This window comes from Triturus cristatus, chromosome 5_1 (genome assembly GCF_964204655.1).
Source record: "Triturus cristatus chromosome 5_1, aTriCri1.1, whole genome shotgun sequence".
Taxonomy (NCBI): Eukaryota; Metazoa; Chordata; class Amphibia; order Caudata; family Salamandridae; genus Triturus; species Triturus cristatus.
In genome coordinates this window covers 980,078,021-980,102,887 of record NC_140587.1, presented here as the reverse complement: position 1 = coordinate 980,102,887, position 24,867 = coordinate 980,078,021, and positions in this window count along the sequence as shown.

Here is a 24,867-nt window from a genome sequence, read left to right as displayed (position 1 = left end):
ATTCTTTCATGAAGCTGCAGTTCCACTTGTTGTTACTAAGTGTCTCTTTCTAGTCAAATGCATAAGCATTGAAATTCTTAAATGAGGCTGCATTCTCACTAGTCATTACTTGGTGTCTTTCACACCCATAGAAGCATTGAAATATTTTCATGAACCTTCAGTTCCACTTATTGTTGATAGAGGTCCAGCTTAAGTCAGAAGCAACAGCTTCAAACAACCTGCACTAAGCTGAGGGTGTGTGCCATTAGTGTAAAAATGTGCACACGAACTTTTGCTGTTTTAATAATATGCCCTTGATTTCCATACGATTCATTTTTTGCCAAAGCTGGTTCTTAATAATGAGTCATAATTACAAATTTCAGATCACTCCCTAATATTTATTCATTCATTCATTTGATAACTTTATTTCGGTCAGGGACCATAAAAGTGCAAATAAAATACATACATACATAGCACATCCAATAAAATAATAAATATAGGTATATTTCTTTAATAAAAAAAGATTAAACAGTGGGTTATCAGAGCTATTTCGATAATTTAAAATGGTTTAAAACTTGTCCTACGGCGCCACATACCATAAAGGAAACGGGAGACAGCAAATACAATGGGCGGGGAAGTGTCATATTTAAGAACTCTACACGCCTGCACACAATGTCTAAAACCCAAGTTTCTACATATTGGAATAAGCCAGGTTTTGCGTATGTTGCTGTATGCTGGGCAAAAAAATAAGACATGGATAACATCTTCTCTAATGTAGTTACATGCTGGGCAGTTTTCATTTTCAGTTCTTGCCCATTTCCAGGTAAATGACCTAATGGGTAAAGAGCCATGCCTTAATTGGACATATAGTTTCCTCGCAAGAGGGGGTTGGACTACATCCAAAAATTTCTCCCACCCCATTTCGAATTTAAATGTGAGGAACTCAGTAGAAAGCCTACCATAGGAAGTTGAGCTTTGTAGTGCGCGTAGATTTTGCTGTCTCACCAGATTTAACAACTGGGCCCTAGATATCCTCGGGCAGCTCAGCTCTGGGGACCCCTATAACTGGGGAAAACCTATTTTTAAAGAGAGGGCCTTAAAGTGGGAAAGCCAGGGAATATTTTTGTTTTTTAACTGTTCCCAGGCCTCCCGAAATTCAACTCTGAAGGATACCAGCTCAGGTACTGACCAGAGCCTCCTCCAGTAAAGCAAGGTTCGCACATCTGCCAAATTCTCAATAGACTCCAAACCCCAAGTCCATTCGCAAGGGGATAAGGGGTGTGCTTGCCGGTAGGTCCACCAAATTTCTCATAAAGGCCTGTTCAACCCTCAGGAGGCTTGATGCATTCTTATGGCCCCAAAGTTCAGCACCATAAAGAGATGCAGTCCGAGCCTGGAGGCAACCGGTTTAGATATCGATGCTCTCTGAAGCTTGCCAATGCCCCCTGCTATTTGTGAAAGTCTAAGAGCAGATTTGGCAATCTGATGGCCCCAGCCAAAATCCTCCGTCAGTGTAATCCCAAGGTAGACAAAGGTTTTAACTCGTTCCAACGGAACACCATTCAAAAGAGGGTTCGGGCGCGTGCGCCTCAGGGGATTAAAGATCATAAACTTGGTTTTATCCAAGTTGATCTCCAAACCCCTCGAGGCGCAAAAGCTCACAAAACCATCCAGGACACGCTGGATGCCCGAAGATGTTCGGGATAGCAACAGAGTGTCATCCGCGAACATTAATGCGGGCACCCAGCCAGTCGTCAACCAGGGGGCATCATTGTCCTTTACTTCATTTAGGGTGTCGACAAGACTATTAATGAATAGGCTAAAAAGGGAAGGGGCCAAAACGCACCCCTGCCGAATGCCCCTAGAGACAGGGAAACGATCCGAAAGGACCCCGTGTCTCTCACACCTGACCTGTGCATAATTTCCAGTGTGCAAACAGGTCAGGATATTGAGCAGGTAGGGCGGAAGGCCCAGGTCAGCCAATAACTCCCACAATTTTTCCCTAGGGACTAAGTCGAAAGCAGCCCGCAGGTCCACAAAGACAAGGTAGAGGCTGCCACCCTCGACCCTTGTGGTTTTCCAAAAAAGGACCTGGAGCCGGAAAATTTGGTCCAAGGTTGAGATGCCGGATCTGAATCCAGCCTGGAGAGTGGACAATATTTCCCGTTCCTCCATCCAGGCTTGTATCCTGTCCAGTATAATTCTGCCCATTAGTTTTTGTGTTGTATCTAGCAGACTAATGGGCCTGTAATTTGAAGGGGTAAGTGGGCAGCCCTTTTTGTAAATGGGGACGATCTCAGCCCCCAGCCAAGTGTCCAGTGGATGAGACCCCGTAAGGATCGCGTTAAATAAGATAACAAGGTAAGGAGCCCATATTTTAGGCTGGGATCGAAACAGGTCCCCCGGCAATTTGTCCAGGCCGGGAGCTTTGTTTGGGAGCAATCTAAGTATGGCGGTTTCTACCTCCTTCAGAGTGATGCTCTCTGGGAGGTCAAAGGGATGCACGCTCAGTCCCGATCCTCCACCCGAGGCCCCCGTCAGTCGATACTCATGACGGGGGTCTGGGGTAGGGAGTCGGGCGAGTGCCGCAGTTCCCTCCTGATTAAGTCCAAGGGCTAGGTTGAAACCTGGCCGAGGTGCAATATTTGGGAAGGTAGCTTGCCCTCCTCCCTTAGAGCCTGTACTAACAATGGCCCAAAATGACTTTGCGTCCTTAGTCAGGAGCGCATTTTTCAGCTCTTCCCACCTAGCTTCCTCCCAGTCCCTCTTGGTTCCCTCGATTGCCTTTTTATAAAGCAAACGAGATGATCTAGTTTTTAAGCTATGCTTGACTTTAATTGCAGTAAGGAGATCCTTCTTATCTTTCCTGCAGGTGACATTATACCAGGGGTGTATCTTAGCCCCACCTCGTCTAGGCCTGCTTAGTGGGCAAAGAACATCCCCCAACGCACTGGCCAACTGCCTATGGATTTTTACAGCATGGCCGTTTGGTGGCAAATCGGCCATCGCAGCTATCCATGGTATAGCGAGCTGGTATATTTCACCCAGCCTAGACGGGGAGTTCTGAAAGTGAGGCCAATTAACCCTACGTCGATTATTCGAGACCATGAGGGGCATGATCATATTAGTAGTAGGACCGGCTTCAGGGTTAGTCAGCCCAAAGCTCCCCGGCTTAAGTGTTAGAACAAGGGCGTTGTGGTCACTGTGATGTCTCGGATACACTCTAAATTCCAAGAGCCTGTCCCAATGTCTTACTTCCATCATGATGTAGTCAATGGTGGAAGTTTGTGCTACCCTGTTAAATGTAGGAAGTCCCGGACGGTCAGGGTCCAGTCTCCCATTACACGCCCGCAAAGACGTAGCAAGTGAGAATGATTTTATTTGGAGGACCAGCCGAGTCCATGCCTTGACAGGAGGGATCTTTGGTTCCGGGATACACCAGAGCAGGTCTTCATCGTCCTGCTCATCCGAATCAGGGTTAACCAAGGGCTCAAATTGGCAATTAAAATCCCCACCAACGATTATTATAACTGAGGGGTCAAGTGTCTGGATAAAGAGATCTAATGCTTTAATCGTATCTGACTCCTGCCCCCTCCTAACTGGCCTAGAATAGATATTTATTATGGCTATTGTTGGTGTGTTCAGGGGTGTCATTAACACACATTGGACATCAGAGGAGTTAGTTGGTATTTGAGTAGCTTGGGCGCCCAAGTGGGTGCCTATCCAAATTGACAGGCCACCAGATGGGCGGCCTCTGCCACTAGATACTGCCAGGATGTGGAAAATTGCATAACCTGGACTAACACTCTCCTCTAAAGCCCAAGTTTCCTGGATCAGGCAGATATCATGTGCTGCCATAAAGGAGCCCCAATCAGGATTAGATAGCTTGTTTTTTAAACCAGCAACATTCCACGAAAGGATTTTTATAGTGCCATCGACTACCTTACCAGTGTCTTTTGGGATTCCTATTGCCATAATGGAAGAACTATCGCAAATGGGGGACTCTAGATGAACTTTCCTCTCCGTTTTGTCTATACTAGGTGCTTCCCCCCTACAACAGAAACTCCCCGCGGGAGCCCCGCATCCCCCGAATCACTCCCTCCCACCCAGCCCGAACAACCAGAAGGTGTGCCCGCTGCAGAGATAGGGGTTTCAGTATTTCCCTCCAGTGCAGTTAAAGGGGTAGATGTTTCACTACTGTTATTCGGGACTAGCTCCTTGTCGTGTGGGCGTCAATCAACCTGGTTCAGTACACTAAACCTATTTCTATGCACAAAGGAAGACAGAGCGGGATTATAGGCATAGAAGTCTACCCAGCTTGATTGCCCCTGGTGCACTCCAGAAGGACAACCATTTCGGCCCTCGTCATATTTAGCACTTTTACAATGAGCTGCTCTCAGATGAAGCACAGGATAAAAGTATGACAAGTGGAGGGGGAGGATTTGAGTATTTAATCTAGTGGGGGACAAACCACAGATGTACTCAACGGCAGCAGTATCCCTAAAGTTTCCCAATCCAGTCTATACGTCTTACAGAAAGTATTTCCCCAGAAATGTAGGAGGGGAGAGGTCTATTTACATTAAGCCACTGTATACACTTATTTTTTAACTCAGTATGGCTTTCATTTTTTCCCTGGGTTAGAAGTGGAACCCCCGTTAAAACTACAACGTACGGTAAGGACTCTGGGGGAAGGTTAATAGTTTGCAACTCCGATGGGGTAGCTATGGAAGATGGATTTATATTTGTTGGAACCAGGACATCGGAGGACCCCCTTTCCAGTCTATATCTTTCACATCCTGTCTTCTCATCACTGGGAGTGACTTTAGCATTTACAGAAGCCGGGACCGGGATTGCAGCTACATGGGAACCGTCAGCGACTATGGATGTACTTAGAGAAGGGCTAACTGTTTCCAAAGCTGGCTCATTGTTAATGGGGGCCAATCGTGTACCTTTGTTCCCTGTAGCACTATCAACTACTAAGGCAGTCCCAACTTGAGGAGCACTACCACCTGCTCCACTAGAGGCAGATTTCCCGTGTGGGACCGTTGGGGACGTTTTCCCCCGACCCATATTATTGAGGGTAGAGACTAATCTATCAATCCTAGTTGCCAGGGATTTGGTATGTTTACCACTAATCTGTTCTAAGAGAGACTGGAAGTCAGCTACTAAACTAGTAACCCACAGCGGAGCTACCGTATTCGCTGGGGAAGGGCCGGTGGTAGTTAGTACAGAATCGTACTTATGACCTATATTTTTAATTGGCTTCTTTACAAGTCTCCTTTTCTTACCTCTAGGGCCCGGTTTATTTATTATAATAGTATTTGGATGAAGTGGAGATAAGCTTGGGGATGCGTTGCTAACTATAGTAGCTGTAGGGACCTGGGCGCAGGGTAAGTCAGCAAATGATGGCGTAAGGAAGGAACTTACGTCTGGAGGGTTTGTTACAATTGTTGAATAGTCCCCTACTTGCTCTACCAGGGGTGCCACAGGGGTATTTGACAACCTTCGTTCTGTGTTTTCAATAGCATTTACCACTACCCCGATGGTTTTTTGGAGCATCTTATCGATAGCCGTTAGCGAAGGGAGGGGTAGTGCCGTGGCCACCTGTTGTCTCGTCACGGGGCGGGAAACTACGACCTTTTGGTTTTTACCCATTATGGAGGTTGGCTAAAAGGATAGTCCTGACCTGCAAATCCTTAATTAAAAAGCCCAAGGAAAAAGTAGTGATCAGAAATAACAGTACCTTTGGGCAAATAACCAGGCTATCGAGGGTAACCAATGGCGATGTTAGGGGGGTGACCCGTCCCGGCCTCCTCCGGCCCCTGACGGGCAAGGACGGGCCCGCCCTTGGCCGGGCCATTCCCGGGCTTCGCCCGCGCACGTCCCGCGCGGCGGTGTCTGTAAGCGCTTTTATAACGCGTGATCAGCAGCAGTTCCTCCCACCAGGGAGCAATGGCTTGTGGGTCTTGTAGTCCCCAGCGATGATGGCAGTTGTTGGCGCGTGCCGCGGGACGGTGTCTGTAAGCGCTTTTGTAGCGCGTGATCAGCAGCAGTTCCTCCCACCAGGGAGCAAGGGCTTGTGGGTCTTGTAGTCCCCAGCGATGATGGCAGTTGTTGGCACGTCCCGCGCGGCGGTGTCTGTAAGCGCTTTAGTAGCGCGTGATCAGCAGCAGTTCCTCCCACCAGGAGCAAGGGCTTGTGGGTCTTGTAGTCCCCAGCGATGATGGCAGTTGTTGGCGCGTTCCGCGTGGCGATGTCTGTTAGCGCTTTTGTAGCGCGGGATCAGCAGCAGTTCCTCCCACCAGGGAGCAAGGGCTTGTGGGTCTTATAGTCCCCAGCGATGATGGCAGTTGTTGGCGCGTCCCGCGCGGCGGTGTCTGTAAGTGCTTTTGTAGCGCGTGATCAGCAGCAGTTCCTCCCACCAGGGAGCAAGGTCTTGTAGTTCCCAGCGATGATGGCAGTTGTTGGCGCATCCCCTGCTTGTGGGTTTTGTAGTCCCCAGCGATGATGGCAGTTGTTGGCTCGCGCTTTCTGCCTGGGGATTTTAATACTGGTGCCAGTATCAAGACAGCCTTCTGGAAAGACCCGCTCCCTCCTCCTTACCGGGGTCATCAGGGGGTCTCTGGAAGCATCTCCTTGCTGATTTACAGGGGAAGCTTCAGAAATTAACTTCCCTACGCTCGTAATACCGGAGAGCTGAGACCTAATGATCCCTCTCGCTGGAAAACCGATCCTAGCAGCAGCGTGGCGGCTCCAGCTGAGTTGCGCTGCAGCCTCCGCCCACACTCCTCCCGGCGTTCCAGGGTGATGGTTCCCTAGTTGGGCGGCCAAGATCACTGAAAACCGCGAAACAAAAGAATTTTGACCCCGAGCCCCCGCGACACATCCGCTCCGCTCACCCCGTTTTCAATTCAAGCAGGCACAGGTAAGTTCAGGAATTCCTCCGATACCGCCAGCATATTTATAGATACTTTTATTCACTGGTAAGTGCAAGTACATTTAGATAAGTTATTTTGGCTATTTTATGTTTTGGTGGGTGTCAGCTTTGTCTTACTGACAGTGCTGGTACAACACTCCAGGATGTGAGATGTAGTTCAACAAGTAGTTATTAGAGACTCTTTCAAGTGCTTGAAATATGAACCATAAATATGCGGGGGTGTGGCTTAAACCTAAACATCTGCATGTACATTTTAGGTAATCTAAAGGCTTGTGCACATTTTCAAGAGGATAAATAAGTATATCAAAGTGAGTTTATAGTGAGGAATGCACATTGTAATTAACAATAAATGTCTTTAGGGTTCTGAAAATAGTTGATGCAACCCTACTATACATAGGGATTATCAGTCAATGGGAACTGCACGTGTGTAACAATTTCTGTTTGTGTGGAACTATTTTGTGGGCCTATGTGTACATGTGCAAGGTCAAAATCCAGTCACTCAAAATTAAAGCATCCAATTGCTGCAGTGGGCTGTCCTGTTGATCTATAACTCAGCTGTGGTGGGAGGGAGTACAATTTGAATGACCAGTTATCTGACCAATGGTAGAAGAGTGTTGACTGGGCAATACCATTTATGCATGTATTTTTTGCATGATTTCTTTTGGAAAACATCAGGCTGGCAAGCCAGCTAAAGCTGTTACTAGGTGTCCCTCACAAGTCAAATGCAAAGGATTGAAATTCTTACACAAAGCTGCAGTTCCAATAGTTGTTCCTAGGTGTCCTTCAATAGACAAATGCAAAAACATTGAAATTGTTACTTGAAGCTGCAGTTCCACTAGTACATTCTTTCAAGAAGATGAAGATCCACAAGTCATTACTAGTCATCGCTCAGAGGCCAAATGCAAAAGATTTGAAATTCTTACATCATTCCATAGTTCCACTAGTCATTACTAGGTGTCCCTCAAAAGTCAAATGCAAAAGCATTGAAATTCCGCCATGAAGCTGCAGTTTCACAACTCATTACTATGTGTCGCTTTCTAGTCCAATACAAAAGCCTTGAAATTCTTACATGAAGCCGCAGTTCTACTAATCATTACTAAGTATCCCTTTCAAGTCAAATTCAAAACCATTGAAAATCTTACACGAAGCTCCTTTTCCACTAGTCGTTACTACGTGTCCCTCAAAAGTCAAATACATATGCATTGATAACCTGTCACAAAGATGCAATTCCACAAGTCGTTACTAGGTGTCACTCACAAATGAAATGCAAAAGCACTGACATTCTTACATCAAGCTCCAGTTTCACTAGTTGTTACTAGTTGTCCCTCACAAGCAAAGGCAAAAGCAATGAAATTCTTTCTTGAAGCTGCAGTTCCACAAGTCGTTACTAGGTGGTGCTTTTAGTCCAATGCAAAACCATAAAATTCTCACACGATGCAAAAGCATGGACTTTCTTACTAGAAGCTGCAAGTTTACTAGTTGTTACTAAGTGCCCCTCAAGACAAATGCAAATGCTCTGAAATTCTTTGGTGAAGTAGCAGTTCTGCAAGTCGTTACTAGGTATTCATCAAAAGTCAAATGCAAAAGTATCAGACTTCTTACATCAAGCCGCAGTTCCAATAGTTGCCTTTAGGTGTCCCTCAAAAGCAATAAAAAAAATTCATGAAGCTGCTCTTCCACAAGTCGTTACTAAGTGTTGCTTTCTAGTCAAATACAAAAGCATTGAAATTCTTACAAGGGGCTGCAGTTCCATGTTTTTTACTAGGTGTCACTCACAAGTCAACTGCAAAAGCATTGAAATATTTCCATGAAGCCGAAGTTCCACTTGTTTTAAATAGAAGCCCATCTCAAGTTAGAAGCAAATGCTTCAAAAGACCTGCCCCAAGCTGAGAGGGTGCAGCTTTAGTATATAAACTTGCATACACACTTTTGCTATTTAAATAATTTGTTTTCCATAGAATTCACTATTTGCCAAAGCTGGTTCATAATAATAAGTCAAAATGACAGATTTCAATACATTTCTCGCATCCTACTATTTACAGGAACTTTTATTCACTGGCAACTACAAGTACATTTAGAAAGCTTATTTTGGCTGTTTATGTTTCAATGGGTGTAAGCTTTGTCGTTGAGTTGAGAAGAGTGTTTTCTGCACACTGACAGAGCTAGGACAACACTCCAACAGGGGAGACATAGTCACACAAGATGGCTCTCTCAAGTGGTTAAAATGTCAATCATAAGACTGTGGGGACATGGCTTCGACTTAAAAATTGGCATATACACTCCATCTACTCTACTGACTTGTGCTCATTTTCAAACAGGATACATTTACAGCAAATGTCTTGAGATTTATAAGAATATCAGCCATTGGGAAGTGCAAGTGTCTATTTTTGTCAAACTATTTTTTTAGGTGTATGTGTACATGTGCAAGGGAAAAATGAAGTCACTCAAAGAGAAAACATCCAATGGCTGCAGCGGGCTGGCCCACTGATCCATACCTTCTACTAGGGTGGGAGTAGTATAATTTGAGTGGCATGTCAACAGAACAATGGTGAAAGAGTGTTGCTTGGGAGCCACTATATGTGTCTGTATTGTTTGTACAATATTCTTTGGAAAACATGAGTCTGCAAGATAGCTAAAGCTGTTACTAGGTGTCCCTCATAAGTAACATGCCAAAGTTTTGAAATGTGTATATCAAGCTACTGTTTCACCATTCGTTACTATGTGTCCCTCGTAAGTCAAATGCAAAAAGCTCTGAAATTCTTACACGAAGCTGCAGCTCTGTTCCACTAGTTGTTACTAGGTGTCTCTTACAAGTCATTGATCCGCAATTCCAATAGTCGTTACTGGGTACCCTACAATTACAAGTGCAAAAGCATTACATTGCTGCAGTCCCACTAGTCGTTATTAGGTGTTGCTTTCTAGAGAATTGCAAAAGCATTGAAACTCTTATATGAATATGCATTTCCACTAGTCATTACTAAGTGTCCCTCACAAGTGAAATGTAAAAGCATTGAAATTCTGCAGTTGTACTAGTTTTTACTAGGTGTCCCTTAAGTCAAATGCATTGATATTCTTTCATGAAGTTGCAATTCCTCATCTGTCAAATGCTAAAGCATTGAAATTCTTTCATCAACCCGCAGTTCCTTAAGTGGTCACTAGGCGTCCTTCAAAGGTTGAATGCAATAACATACAAATTCTTTTATGAAGCTGCAGTTGCACCAGCGGTTACTAAGTGTTGTTTTCTAGTCAAATGCCAAATGATTGGATTTCTTACATGAGGCTTTCATTCCACTAGTCGTTACTAGGAGTCATTCGCAAGTCAACTGCAAAAGCATTGAAATATTTTCACGAAGCTGAATTTACACTTGTTGTTAATAGAGGTCCAGCTCAAGTCAAAAGCAACTGATTCGAATGACCAGCACAAAGCTGAGGTGGTGATGCTTTAGTGTATGGTTCATAGTAATGAATCAACATTACAGATTTCAGTATATTTCTTGACATTTGTTTTTGAAAGTTTGTGATAACACCCTATTATTAATAGGAACTCTTATTCACTGCTAAGAAGTACAGTTAGGTATCTTATTTTGGCTGTGTATGTTTTGGTGGAGGTCAGCTTTGTCTTCGAATTAAGAGGATTGTTTTCTGTATATTGACAGTGCTGGTACATTATTCTAAAAAGGGAATCGTAGTACCACAGGTAGTTACTAGATGACTCTCTCAAGTGGTTGGAATATCAGTCAAAAGCCTATGGGGTGTGGGCCTTCAAACTAAAAATCTGCTCTACACTCTAACTATTCTGATGACTTATGCACATTTTCAGTAGGATAAATAATAAAAAAAACAATGCTGGTTTATAGTGAGGAATGAACATTGTAATTTACAATAAATGTGTTCAGAGTTATGAAAATCGTCATGTAACCTTACTATGCATAGGGACTATCAGGCATTGGGAAGTGCAAGAGTCTAACAATTTGAATTTTTGGGGAACTATTTTCTAGGTGTATGCGTACATGTGGAAGGACAAAATGCAGTCACTCAAAGTGAAAACATCCAATTGCTGGAGTGCACTGGCATGTTGATCCCTACCTTCTGCTGGGGTGGGAGAGAGTATAACTTGATTCACATGTCAATAGTCGAATGGTTGATGAGTGTTGATTGGGGCCCCTATCTATGTATATATTGTTAGGTCTTGGCTAGACAGCGCTTACGCTGTCTCCTTGAGACATGCCTTATCTAATTTGTGGGCTTCAGCCTGCCCCTAGGCTTCCCATTTGCTGGATCTGCAGTCACTCTCATATTCTTTCTACCCATTTGGCTATAGCATAGATTTTTCATGCCTTTTCCTGTGTTTACCACCCCTCAAGAGCAGGGACCAATTACGCTATCCCTACGTTGCTTTCATTTTAGTATCCTGTTTCAGGAACTACTTTTTTCTTTGATAAAGAGCACCAAAACACATGGACACAAGTTTTTTCTCTTGCTCCAAACTCCTCGGTATGCAAGCCTGTAAATCTTGTTCTTATCTTGTCTCATTTGCTGTGCAGACTCAGACTGAGGTCAAATGTCCTCAGCCCCCTCCTGCTTTGCTACTTAAATAAGACATGGATGAGTGAAAATTCAGCTTTTTTATTTACATTTTGCTTAACAGGACTGCTTGTATCAGGTTACAGGAGCTGCTGCTGTCGCTGCCAGGCTGCATTCAAAGACCGAGATTAAATGTCAGAGGCCGTTTTCACAGGGCGCCTGTTATGTGACACCACCCCCTTTGCTGATTGTCTTGTTTTCTTGCTTCACATGCAGATAGGAATGCAAACAAGAACTACGGGGCACATTTGAATCAACATTGTAAAAGGGGATTTGAAAGTGCAGCACATAGCTTTACATGGCTATCAATTATCATTCTTAAGACTTGAAATAACCTTGGCTCACTGGCCCCAGTAAACAATAAAAGTTGGTTCTACTTTTCAGCTTCGCCAGCAGAAGTACACATCATCTTTCATGGATGCAGCCCACCAGTGAGGAGGGAGAAAATTAGCAACATGGAGAGCAATTACTCCAGCGCCCGTTATAATAAGCATTTGCAATGCAATAGGTCTCGCATTAGTGAGAGTTTAAGCTATTGGCATTGTAAAGACAATGCCTTTTATTTATATGTTTTTATAATTAACACAGAAATAAAAAGCATTGTCATTTACAGTGCCAATAGCTCAAACTGTTGTAAATGTGAGACCTATTTCATTTCAAAGTAGCGGCCGCCATTGTCCCGGGCTGCTTGTAAAGTGAAAGCTGCATGGCGTGCTGAATGTTGCAGGAAAGCATGTCGTGCCTGCAGTAGGAGAAACTCATAAAAGAAAATAGTGCTTACAGACTAAGTGAGACATAGAGTGTAACAACAGAAGTAAAAGGGCCAGTCCTCATGGCAGGGTACAATGAAGACAAGGCGGTACTATGGAGGGGCTAATAAGCCTATTAACAAATCAGAAACCAGTCTTTACAAATGACAATGACACAAGCCAATGAAAAATATGGGTGGAGAGGGGGAGGAGAGTGGGCGGAGCTTCACGTCCATAGTCGAATACAGCATGTCTCGCAGAGCAGCACATGCGCTGCCCAGGCTTGACCTAAAAATGGGGGCCTCCACTAGATCCTGGACAGAAAGCAACTAAAAATTACAGATTCTATCTAAGTATTACAAGCTTAAAATATGCCACTGAGACAGGGGGTACAGAAATACACATCCAAAGAACTTGAGATGGATTTCAGCTGAGCAAACGCAGCCTTTAGTTTCTTTGCAGTCAATAAAATGAATACAAGTGATTCGCATAGTAAGTACACATTATTACGTAACACACATCACATGATTTAAGTTCTTTTTTAAATAACATGTGCAGTGTGCTGCCGTGGGATGAAATGTTCATGTTAGAAGCTTACTACATAGTACTAGGGATGCTGGCATCTTTTGAAAGAGGATTCCTGCAGCCTGGGTGGGGGACGTAGACCTCTGTGGCTAGGGTCTTTTAATGACTAGACCTACTTCTTCAATTTATTGGTGGGTGGCTGTCTTTAGCCTGAGAGTCACCATTTTTTACCACAGGTGCCGAGGATCTGCCTTTTAAGGGAAAGAGCGGCATTAGCAAACAACCTGAAACACAAGCGACAACTGTCATGTGCTGACAGAGCCTGTGAACTTGCTGCAGTGGATGCGAGAATGTTAATGAGAAATTACATTACTGAAAATTGCGGCGAAACACACCCTTTGTCGCCAACTTATCAGCAGAATACTGCAACACAGAAAGATGCAATCAATGACCAATGTTGTGAGGGAGTCTTTGCATGACAATGAGGGGAAATGCATTTTTCTGTAGCTTCTAGATTAATCAATTTCCCTTACATGCATTGTTGGGAAGTGTATGCCTGCACAGTAATGTGATAATTGGGCTTCTAGTTTGGTAATATTTACATATCTGATTTTAACACTCAGAAACAAATTAACATAATTGTTAGGTTTTTAATTTTATCCAATCACAATTCTGAATTACACTGCACATTCTTTTTTAAATTGTTCCTTCTTCTACAGAGCACTCTTGAGATGGGCATTAGCTCTCAGCCACCACGTGCTCATAGAAGAAGATAAGTTCAAATGTGTACACTCTCAAAGAATAATTAAGGGGGTTCCACTCTTGAAATGAAAAGGGAATAGAGCTGCTGCAGATCAAAGCATGTAAATTCTCCCTACTTCCACGGACAGAGTAAATCCACAGTCACACGCACATACTCTCATCATACGCTAGGGCCCATCACACTAGTATTCATTCTATTACTCTATCCACACTGAATATATGAGAGAAATCCTAAACAATCTGCATCTAAAGCGAGGTCAATGCAACCTAAAGAAATTGTCCTGAGTCATGATTTTAAACATAGGAAAATACATTTGAAACTCAATAAATGACAAGAAATAACCACCCGACACTGAAATTCAAACAAAGGTTATCTTTTATCTAAATTAGTTCAAAGGGAAATCAATCAATAGCGAAATCATTATTCTCATAGTTACCTATTCTAGCTAAATGTCATTTGGGTCAGGACAGGTCTCTCAGTAAGGTCTCCCGAGTCGCCGTCCTCTCAATCAGCGTCGATCCTCTCGAGCATAGGTTCGGGAAGAAGTGGCCTTAGACCCTCTCAAGTCTAACATATTTATAGTGAAACTAACAATTTAAAAGTAACAAACAAACTCTAAACGTCTGTTGAGCCGCTGAGCAGAGCGAGCAGGAAAGGATGTTGACTTGCAACATTTAGAAAATCTCCGCTCTCGAAAATCACAAAAATAAAAACACGGAAGAAGGAAGCTCAAACTAAAAAAATGAAACATCCATGAATGCTCTTCCTCGAAACCATAGTGAAGCCACCGCAAGTTTATCAGAGTTCATTGTGGCTTTATTCTCCTCCAAGGGCAACTGGCAGCAAGCCTGGAACTGCTGTCCTCACGGAAACTTTTAATACAGTCAGAGGCCGAAGTCAGGTGGTTTCTAACCATGTTCAGCAAGGCCTCTCGTCGTAATTCAATCACTCAAGTGCAGGCTGTAAATATCGGCCATCTTGGATTAGGCCAAAACGGACCATCTTAATTAAAAGAAATACAAAACAACGTTACTACATCGTAATGATTGAACAGTGTTAATTCCCACTAATACCCTTATGTGAATGTAATTATCTAGCCGTCTGCGACACAAAGAAGCATTAAAGCACGTTATTTAAAAGCGCAAACACGAAACAAATAGTACGTTCGTGACACTTATTTAATTAATTTGCTCACCAAATTAGTTCACATATTAATAAAGCAACATAAATGCATTCCCGCGTGTAACTCTTTCATTAGTAATGTCGGTTAATCAGAAACTTTAACAAAATTAGTAATTAATAATTAATTATCAGTAATTTTAATTATGACATATAAACATAAACTGGAGTTTAAATCTCAATAAATTTTCAATAGAAAACCCTGCTCCAGCAATCCCCCATTTGGTGATATATATCACCACAAAAACCAACCCAAAAAAAAATATTTTAGTCCCCATTTTTTAGGAGAAATTGAAATGTCTTTTTTACGACACTACACACCAGACTCTCTTTCATCATCCCTCTTCGACTCCAAGTAAACACTCTCCCTCAATTCTTCTAATTCTATTTCTTGTGGGTCTCTCCTTGACCTATTTTGTTTCTTTGCAGTATTTCCTCTAATTATTCTCTTTTTCCCTCCCCTGTTTTTACAACACAAACACCCTAATCTAAGCATCAATAAAGCAACAATTACACATGTCAAAGGAAATAATATTTTACCAATAATGGTACTACCTATCTTAGCAATAAAACTCTTAACAGCAAGTAGCTTATTAGCCATTTTAGTCCAGATACTTTCAGCTTCCAGTGGTACTAATTCTTCATGTAAATCAGTAATATTTTTGATATAGACCTTTAGATCTCTGCTTTCGTCAGGAATGTAAGTGCAACAATGTTGAACTTTCAGCATTCCACAGACTCCACCCTCTTTAGCCAATAGAATATCAAGGGCAAGTCGATTTTGCATAGACATGGCACGTACGGCAATCATCTCCGTATTTACCAAAAGAAACCCTCCAGCGGTACTTGTCGATAAGCGATCCACCACTGTTGACAGTTTCCTAATTCCATATGCATTTAAAGAAATTCCCACTGCTGGAATCAAAGCTCCAAAGATATCACCTACAATTTCTGACCAAGTTTCTCTCTTAAAACGTGTTAGTAGATTAATGTGTTCTACATCTTCTATCTTATCTATATGAAAAATCTTTGGAAAGACCAGGCCAACATAACACGTGCCATACCAATGGTCAGGCAACCTGTAATAAGCCTTATTCCCACAAATATAGTACACTCCCGGGAAAACTGGATCTTCTCCACCTTTAAAACCCCATCCCGTTGCAATAAAGTATGTATCATGACACTCACTAGTCCCAACAAAATAATTATCATATTGGGATTTCCTTCTGGTAATGCATAGTTTACCCTTCTGTGGTGCATCTAAAGCCAAAGTTGGACTGGCCCCATTCCTCAACTCCTTTCCCATCTCAATATCCCATATTGTCTCACTCACTTCATATTTCCCTGCCTTTTCATGCATGCTCATTCTCCTTTCCTCTACCAAGTCTAGGAACGCCCTTTCTTCTTCTTTAAAACTGCAAGTTAAATTGTTTCTAAAAATGTAATCTAATGTTAATTCTTCTGTCTCAATAAAAATCTCACCAAAAATGTTAGCTTCTTTAGCTGGATTCAGCTTCGCATTCATAGGTAATTGCCCAAAAATGTTATCTTTGTTAGACATCTCATAATCTATTTTCCCTAACAAATAAAAAACACTACTTAGCACACTACATGAAATCCCATACGTAGCTGGTAAATGGTGATAAGTAACACCCTCTGAAACGGATGCAGGTAATTGCATACAAACGTAGCAATCCCTAACTTCCATCGTCTTTACGTATTCATACAACAACTTTGAAAAAACATTGCTAGAAAAATCATTAATTGACCTATCCTTATGTATGTAAATGTTACTACTTCTAGTTGGAACTACTTTCTGTGAATTCTTCTCTATATTAGTCATATTCTCAGTATGTAGTCCAAAAGTGTCTATTGTAACCCTAAAGGTAACTAGTAAAGCAAGTACACCCCATAACAGCATTAATAATCCCGTACAGCAGCAGCACATTCTACACCATCTTTTCAAGAAGGCACATCTACTTTGATTATTTTCTGTGTTAGCCATTTCACTACTTTGGCAGTGTCTTTTGGCTTAGCCTCTACTACTCCACTACCGAATTTTAAAACTCTAGATTATTTCAAACAGCTAATTTCAAATCTTCTTCCTTTCACTCTTCTCCAAGTGACTCCTTTTTGTTCACTCAATTCGGATTTTCATCACTTTTCACTTCTTCTTCAGCAACATCAAATTGTATCAGATCTTCAACATCCTGAGCATCTGACGCTTCTCCAATGTCAGTCAAGATAACTTTCAGGATTCCAACAGTTTTCTCCTCCTCAACCACTTCTCGTACGGCCCCCTCTGGATTTCCTTGACTCTCTGTCTCTTCACCTTCAGACAGTGCCACATACGTCCATTCCGGTGACCTATACTTCTGGTTAGGTTTTCTGATTCTCTTGATCTCCTCTGGTTCTTTTGATTCTTTTTGTTTCTCACCCTTTGCTTGATTCTGACTGGACACCTCGTTCACCTGTTCAGCTTTCGATGAACTTGAACTTGCACTTGCTCGTGTCAGTCTGTACCTTAGCCTCTTTATCCTGTTAGGCCAAAGATCTCCTCTTACACTCCTTTTTGGTCTTACTTCTTTATTATTTCTTTCTCCGATCCAAGTTCTCTTTCTCAGAACTCGACCCTCTGATTTCTCATTCTCACTTTCGTCTGATTCTGTTTCATTTGCCTCTTGTTCTTCAACAATTCTCTTTTGCTCCACAGACTTCTTTCCCACCGATTGAGATTTCCCTGCTACTGTCCCTCCTCGGGTCTCCGACACGCAATCTTCTTGCTGTCTACTTGTCCCTTCACCTAGCTTATCAGGAATGTTCCCTACACCTCCTCAGGGGTCTTCCGCAATCTGTCCCTCTCTATCTTCTACTGACCCTGCTTCTTCAGAAGAAATCTCAGGTGGATTTTCAACCTCCTCATCTGATTCAGGTGTAGTCTCTGTGGAATTGCTCTTTTCTCTTCTTTCTTCTCCACTGCTTGTTGGAACTTCAGGCACTCTTACAGAATCCGATCTCTCCTCTGAGACTCTCAATGTTTTTCTTGAAGCCTCTCTTGGAAAGAAAAAAGAATCACCTGACTCTGACTCTCTTTCTCCTTCCCCCCTTTCAGGATTCTTTTTTCTTCTCACTGGTTCAGTTTCTGCATCATCACTGGAATATGACTCTTCAAAATACTCCTTCCCAGTCCCATCCTTTGGATTTGGAACTCTTAGAGTATGACTTGTATGAACCCAGTTTTTCACACCAGCACACTTTACTGCAGTTGTCGTAGTCAGAATAACTTGTCTTGGCCTTCCCCACCTTGGAACCAAGCAATTTCTTCTTCTGTGCACCTTTATCCTCACCCAGTCCCCTGGACTCAGATCATGGGCTTGCTTCTTTTCAAGTGTGGTGGCGTCTTCTCCAACCTGGTGAAACACAGAATGAACTGCGTCAGCCAGGCCTTTACAGTAATCCAAAATCATGTCATCAGTTATTGTCATCAACTTGTTGACAGGCACGAAAGCATGTCTCATCGCACGTCCCATCAATATTTCATGTGGACTCAACCCTGTTGTTCTATCTGGAGTAGACCTAATAGTCATTAGCACTAGAGGCAAGACATCAGGCCATTTCATTCCAGTGGCTAAACACATCTTACCAATTCGGTTTTTGATTGTGCCATTCATCTGTTCAACAACACCAGAAGCCTCTGGTCTGTATGCACAATGTAGCTTCTGCTGTATGCTCAATGCTTCACAAATTAAACCCATGAGCTCATTGTAGAAGTGTCCCCCTCTGTCTGACTCAATTGTCACTGGGAACCCGTACCTAGGAATCAACTCTCTTAACAGTAACTTTGCCACTGTTATTCCATCATTTCTCCTAGTCGGATAGGCCTCCACCCATCTTGAGAACAAACAGACTACCACTAGAACATACCTCAATTTATTCACTTGGGGCATTTCAATGAAATCTATTTGCATTCTGGTAAAAGGACCTCCTTCTCTGCCTATTGTTCCTAGGCTCACCACTGTCTTCTTTCCTGTATTGAACTGCTGACAAATCAAACATCTCTGACAGATGCTCTCTGCAATCAGCCTAACCTTTGCATTGTACCAGGTTTGTTTAAAAAACCTAATCATTGCGTCCCTCCCCAAATGTCCCTGGCCATGATACATTCTTGCCATTGTTGACAGCATGGAATTTGGCATAACTGGTCTTCCATCTCTATAGATCCAAACATGATCTGTCTCTCTTGGAGCACAACCTGCCTTTATCCAATCTCTCATTTCCTCATCTCCTGCTTCATCCTGCAACTGTTTCACTTCATCCCACGTTTCTAGAACATTAGTAAACATCACAGAACAAAAAGACATCTCCCTTTCTCGTCCCCGATTAATCGAATGATTGTTCTTTGCACAATACTGTGCTATGTCATTGGCAAAACGATTACCAAGAGTAACAAAATCATCTCCTTGTCCATGAGCAGCACATTTTACAACCGCTAATTCTTGAGGCAGCTGTATCGCCTCAAGCAACTTCCCAATCACTTCAGCATTCTTTATTGGAGTCCCACTCGACGTCAAGAAACCTCTCTGTAGCCACAGTTGGCCAAAATCATGAACCACTCCAAATCCATACTGACTATCAGTCATCACAGTCACTCTCAAATTCTTCCCTATCTTGCAAGCTTTCGTCAATGCCACCAATTCAGCCACTTGAGCAGATCTTACTCCTTTCAAAGACGAAGCTTCCATAACTTCTGAAACCTTGCACACCGCATATGCTGCACTCAGCACACCATCATCAGTTCTCAGACATGATCCATCCACAAACAGCACATGATCACTCTCAGGTAATGGCAAATCTCTTATGTCTGGTCTTGGTTTTGTGCAGTAGTCAAGCACATCCAAACAGTCATGATCAACATCATCCCCCACATTCACATTTTCAGCATCTGGCAACAGAGTTGCTGGATTCACATTCACACATCTCTCAAGAGTCACATTTGATGCTCCCAGAATGATTTTCTCATATTTAGTCAGCCGACTGTGTGACATATATTGAGTCCTGCTTCTTGTCAAAAGAATTGCCACATCATGAGGTACGAATACCCGTACAGGATATCCCATTATTATACCCTCACTTTGTTCCAAGCTTCTGCATGTAGCAGCTACTGCTTTCAGGCAACCTGGCAAACCCACAGCTACGGGGTCAAGTGTTGATGAGAAGTACGCAATTGGCCTTCTCAGTTGTCCATGTTTCTGGATTAACACTGAAAGTGCACATCCATTTCTCTAACTGCAGTACAACTCAAACTCTTTCTCATAATCTGGCATTCCCAAAGCAGGAGCTTCACACATTCTGCTCTTTAATTCTTCAAATGCTGCCATTTGTTCTGCATTCAGTTCCAATAGGTCTTTCACTTCACTTTTGGTCAATTTAATCAATGGCTTTGCTATCAGGGAGAAATTACTTATCCACTGACGACAATAACCCACCATCCCCAGAAACATCCTCACTTCTCTCTGGGTCATTGGGGCTCTCATTCCTCTGATAATTTTGATCCTGTCATCGGTCACCTTTCTCAGACCTTTTTCAATATTTTGTCCAAGATAATGCACCTCTTTCTTGCAAACTTGCAATTTGGCTGGAGATACCTTTAACCCTCCATCTGCCAAATGATTCAGTAAAGCTATGGTATCTACTTCACAAGCTTCACGTGTCTTCGATGCCACAAGTAAGTCATCGATGTACTGCACTAGTACTGAGCTTTCAGGCATGATCAAACTCTCCAATGATTTCTTCAACAAATGATTGAATATCGAAGGACTCTCTGTATACTCCTGTGGGATACGACACCATGCCAAAATACGCTGTCCAAACCGAAATGCAAAAATCGGCTGGCTGTCATGATGCAATGGAATTGAAAAGAAAGCATGACACAAATCAATCACCGTGTACCATTCAGCATCATGAGGAATCTGATACAAAATCACTGAAGGATTTGGCACAATGGGACAACATGCCACCACAATTTTGTTAACTTTTCTCAAATCTTGTACAATCCTGAACTTTCCATTAGGTTTCTTTAGCCCCATTATCGGTGAATTACACGGGCTACTCAGTAACTCTCTCAAAACACCCTGTTGAATCATCTTATCAATTATAGGGGTTATTCCCTCAATTATCTCTGGTGTCAGTCTGTACTGTGGGATATTAGGATAAACGATTCCCTCTTTCACTGAAATCTTTACTGGATCTACATTATTCATCAATCCCACATCTTCTCCAGTAAAATCCCAAACCGCTGTTTTTACTGTGTGTCTCAACTCCTGAGGCAAATCATCTGGATTAAACACAGCATACGGACCAACAATCTCACTCTCTCTATTATCTAGAGTCATCCTGTACAAAACATCCTCATCTGGTGTCTCAAAAGCTATTCCATCCGGAGTACAGAAAATTGTGCAATTCATCTTACACAATAAGTCCCTACCTAACAAGTTCACTGGACTAGTGTCACAGACTACAAATTGTGCATGTCTGAAAATTTCCCTATTTTTACCCTTACTGGTTCGGTAAGACGAGTTTTAATCTGTGTATTAGCTACACCAACCACTTGGATTGCTTCGTCCGAGAGAGGAAGATTTCTTATATCTGCTGACCTGACAGTTGATCTCGTCGCTCCTGTGTCTACCAAAAAAGTAACACTCTCCCCATTTATTTTCCCATCTACAAATGGTCCTGCCTGGTCTATTTCTAGAGTTGCACCAAGTATGCACTCTTCCTCCTCTCTTCGGCACTGTCAATAGTCCCCTTCAGACTCACTCCCCTCATTCTTTAACCAATACTGCTGTACCAGGTTTGAACGTCTCGGTTTGTTTACCTGCTCATCATTGTAGAATCCTGAGTCCTGGTTATACTTTTGGGACCCTCTATTCTGCGGCAAGGGCGGTTTTGGCTCTTGACTCTGCTGTCTGACAACCTTCTGCTGTTGCTGCTGATGATTACACCCCTCGTTCTGCACCTGTTGATTCAATGATTTATTCTCATTACTCACTAATGGTGGATTGGTACACTCGGATCTCCAATGCCCCAATTGTCCACAGTTGTGACATGGGAACTTTTTCTTGGCCTCCTCTAGATTTCCCTTTCCTTTTCCTGCACCATATCTAGGCCTATTTCCTGGATTATTTGCTTGTTCCACCATCTGTGCTTCTTGTCTTTCAGCAACCTTCACCTGTGCCCACATTGCTTTCTTTTTCAGCTTTCTCTGTTTTGCCTCAATTTCATCAGTGAAGTACTTTGCATGTCTCAAGATTTCATCAATCTTTTTACTGTGCCAATCAACTGTGTTCTCTCGAATCCTTTCACTGATTTCAGGTCTCAAGCCATATACAAACCTGTATACAAAATGACTCAAATCCTTATCACCCAGGTGTTCATCTCCACTGAACTGTTTAAAAGCCAGTATCAGCCTTTCATAAAAAGCATGAACTGATTCTTTTGCTTCCTGATGTGTTCGATCTATCTTAACCCAGTCTGTCTCTTTCGGGGGTACCTTATGTTTCAGGAACACTATAACCTCTTCATACTTCTTCATCACCTCTGGGTCTGATGCTCCCGTTTTCGGATCTCTTGGGTACTCCTTTGCAGGCAATCTACAACTATCTTACACTCTGCCCACAAATCTGCTGGAACAATTATATCAAACAGACTATTCAGGTCAATCCACAGCACTTTTGACAATTTCACAAGCCTGTCTACCTGCCTATACCACTCGACGGGCTTTTCTCTCAGTCGAGGAAAATCATTCGTAAATGATAAAATATCCTGTCTAGTCCATGGGACATGTACATATCCTCCTCCAGGAATCTCTCTCATAGGATAAGCATCCACTGTTTTCTCTTTTTCTCTCATAGGAAAAGCTGAGTAAGTCCTGTCTACTGAATCTTCCCTTTTCTTGTACCATCTATCCTTCCATTTTTCCACATCACCCCATTTTCGCAATAAGGAAACCATTTCCTTAATCTGCCCTGTTCTACCAACACCATTTAGATTTTCAATGTCCTTGTCGGAGAAATCCACCCTGTAAGGCTTCTGCAAAGCTTTCACCTTATCCATGTCAACTCCTTGTTCACTCGCTATTGTTTTTAACCTGTCATGTGTACTCTTAGCCCTCCAAGTGATACTCTTGCACATAAATAACAACTCTCCATCATGATGGTTTTTCAATATTTCTGTAGGAATTGTTCCTGCTATGAGTTCCTCCAATTCTACGCGCAACCTGGCTACATCAATTGCCTGTGAATCTTTATCCTTCTTTTGAAGAACTTTCAACCAATCATTCAAATCTTCAGCTGTTATTTCAGTAGACTTTTTCACTGCACCCACTTGTTCTGCCATCCTCTGTGGTTCCAAAATCGTTCCTCCAAAACAACCAGTATTCAATCCTGAACTAGGCTGTACATCTGATCCTCCACTACATGTGTCATATCTCCACTGTCTCAAATTATTTTCTCCCGTCCTCATTCCTGATTCCTCCAAAGAGCAAGAACCAACCAAACCATTTCCTACATAGGGAACTGTCAAACCATTTTCACCCATTCTTTGCTTATCAAAAATAGGCACAACCGGACCAATGGTTACAGGTACTGTAACAGCTTCTAGATTTTTCGTCAGCTCTCTAATTTTCTCAGTCAGCTCAGATGTGGTTCTGGCTAATTCTCTTGTTTTCTCATCACCAATTTGATTCTCTCTCTCTCTCCATTTCCGTGAAAGAGCTACCACTTTTCAAATCAGGTGTCACAATCTCAGTTTTAATGATCTGCAAAGTATCTCTTATTGGAGTAGCAACTGGTGTTCTCACTTCTGGTTCAGGTCTATATGGAGGTGGTCTCTTATAAATCATGTCATCCAAGACCTCATCCTCATAATCATTAGCCCCATACCTTCTCACTTCTGTATCAGGCATCTTTTCTGCACCTTTCCTCCCTTCCGCTTCTACAACAGTTCTTATAGGATATAATCCATCTGACATACTAGCATCTCGCCATCTCCTCATTCGATCATGATGAGTTTCACGATCATATTTCCTCCCAAAAATATACCTATAATTGCCTCCACTCCTCTGCTTTTCTCGCTCATGCACCTCATCTTCCCATTCCACCAACGCCTCAAATTGTGTCGGCCTTGGTCTAGGCTCTAGACACAACATTTTTTCCCGTAAATTTCTCAACACGGCCAGATTAAATGAACCATGTTCCGGGAACGCTAAAACACCATCCTCCTTAGTGTACTTAGCCCAGTTGTCTAACCATATACAGGTATGATACCCATATTTCGCAACCATGAAGGATGCAGGAGTTCTTGTCGGAGGTAACAATTCACCTTCTCTAGTTATTATGTTCTTATCCTTGTCGAACCATCTTTTAATTTTACCGAACAAGGATTTCTTTTTCCTTTCCTCCGGTTGGTAATACATCTTCGCGTTTACCACTATTCTCTAGTCCTTTCCACAACTGTACGATCTTTTGTCCAATCCCTGCGCGGCTCACACCAACGCACCAATCCCAGCGCGAGCACCGTTCTAATCCACTGCCCAATCACAGCGCGGTCTGTATGACGTCAGTAGTCGCTGCAGTCACTTCTGCTCTGTCTCCTGTCACTCGTCTACCCCTCCTTTACAAAGCCTTCTCAGTAGACTTCGTTTAAAATTCTACAAAATCTATTAGTTACAACATATAAACATCTCCATTGTCTGCTTCGCTAACCACAGAATAGTAAAGAAAATTCTTTTTCACAAGAATCCCGCTTCTCTCTAGAACAGCGCTTGCCTCTGCTCTACCACGGAATGATTACTTTCGTTGACACAGTAGCATATCCCTCTACTCTGCCCTTCTAACATGCATCCATTAACTGTTTCCTCCAGGAATGCTCCAAAGAGTCTCACAATCAACTAAATGCTCATACATTCACGCACTTTCATACCAGAAAATGTAGTGCATCCACACAGAATCCTGCTTTTCCCGAGAACAGCGAACAGTCTGTCCCACTACAGAATTATAACACACATTAACCAAGCAGCGCTTACCTCTGCCCAGTCCTTCAGACAAGCTCAGAGAATACCTATTACTTCTCCAGCGATAAGCTTTAACGGCGAA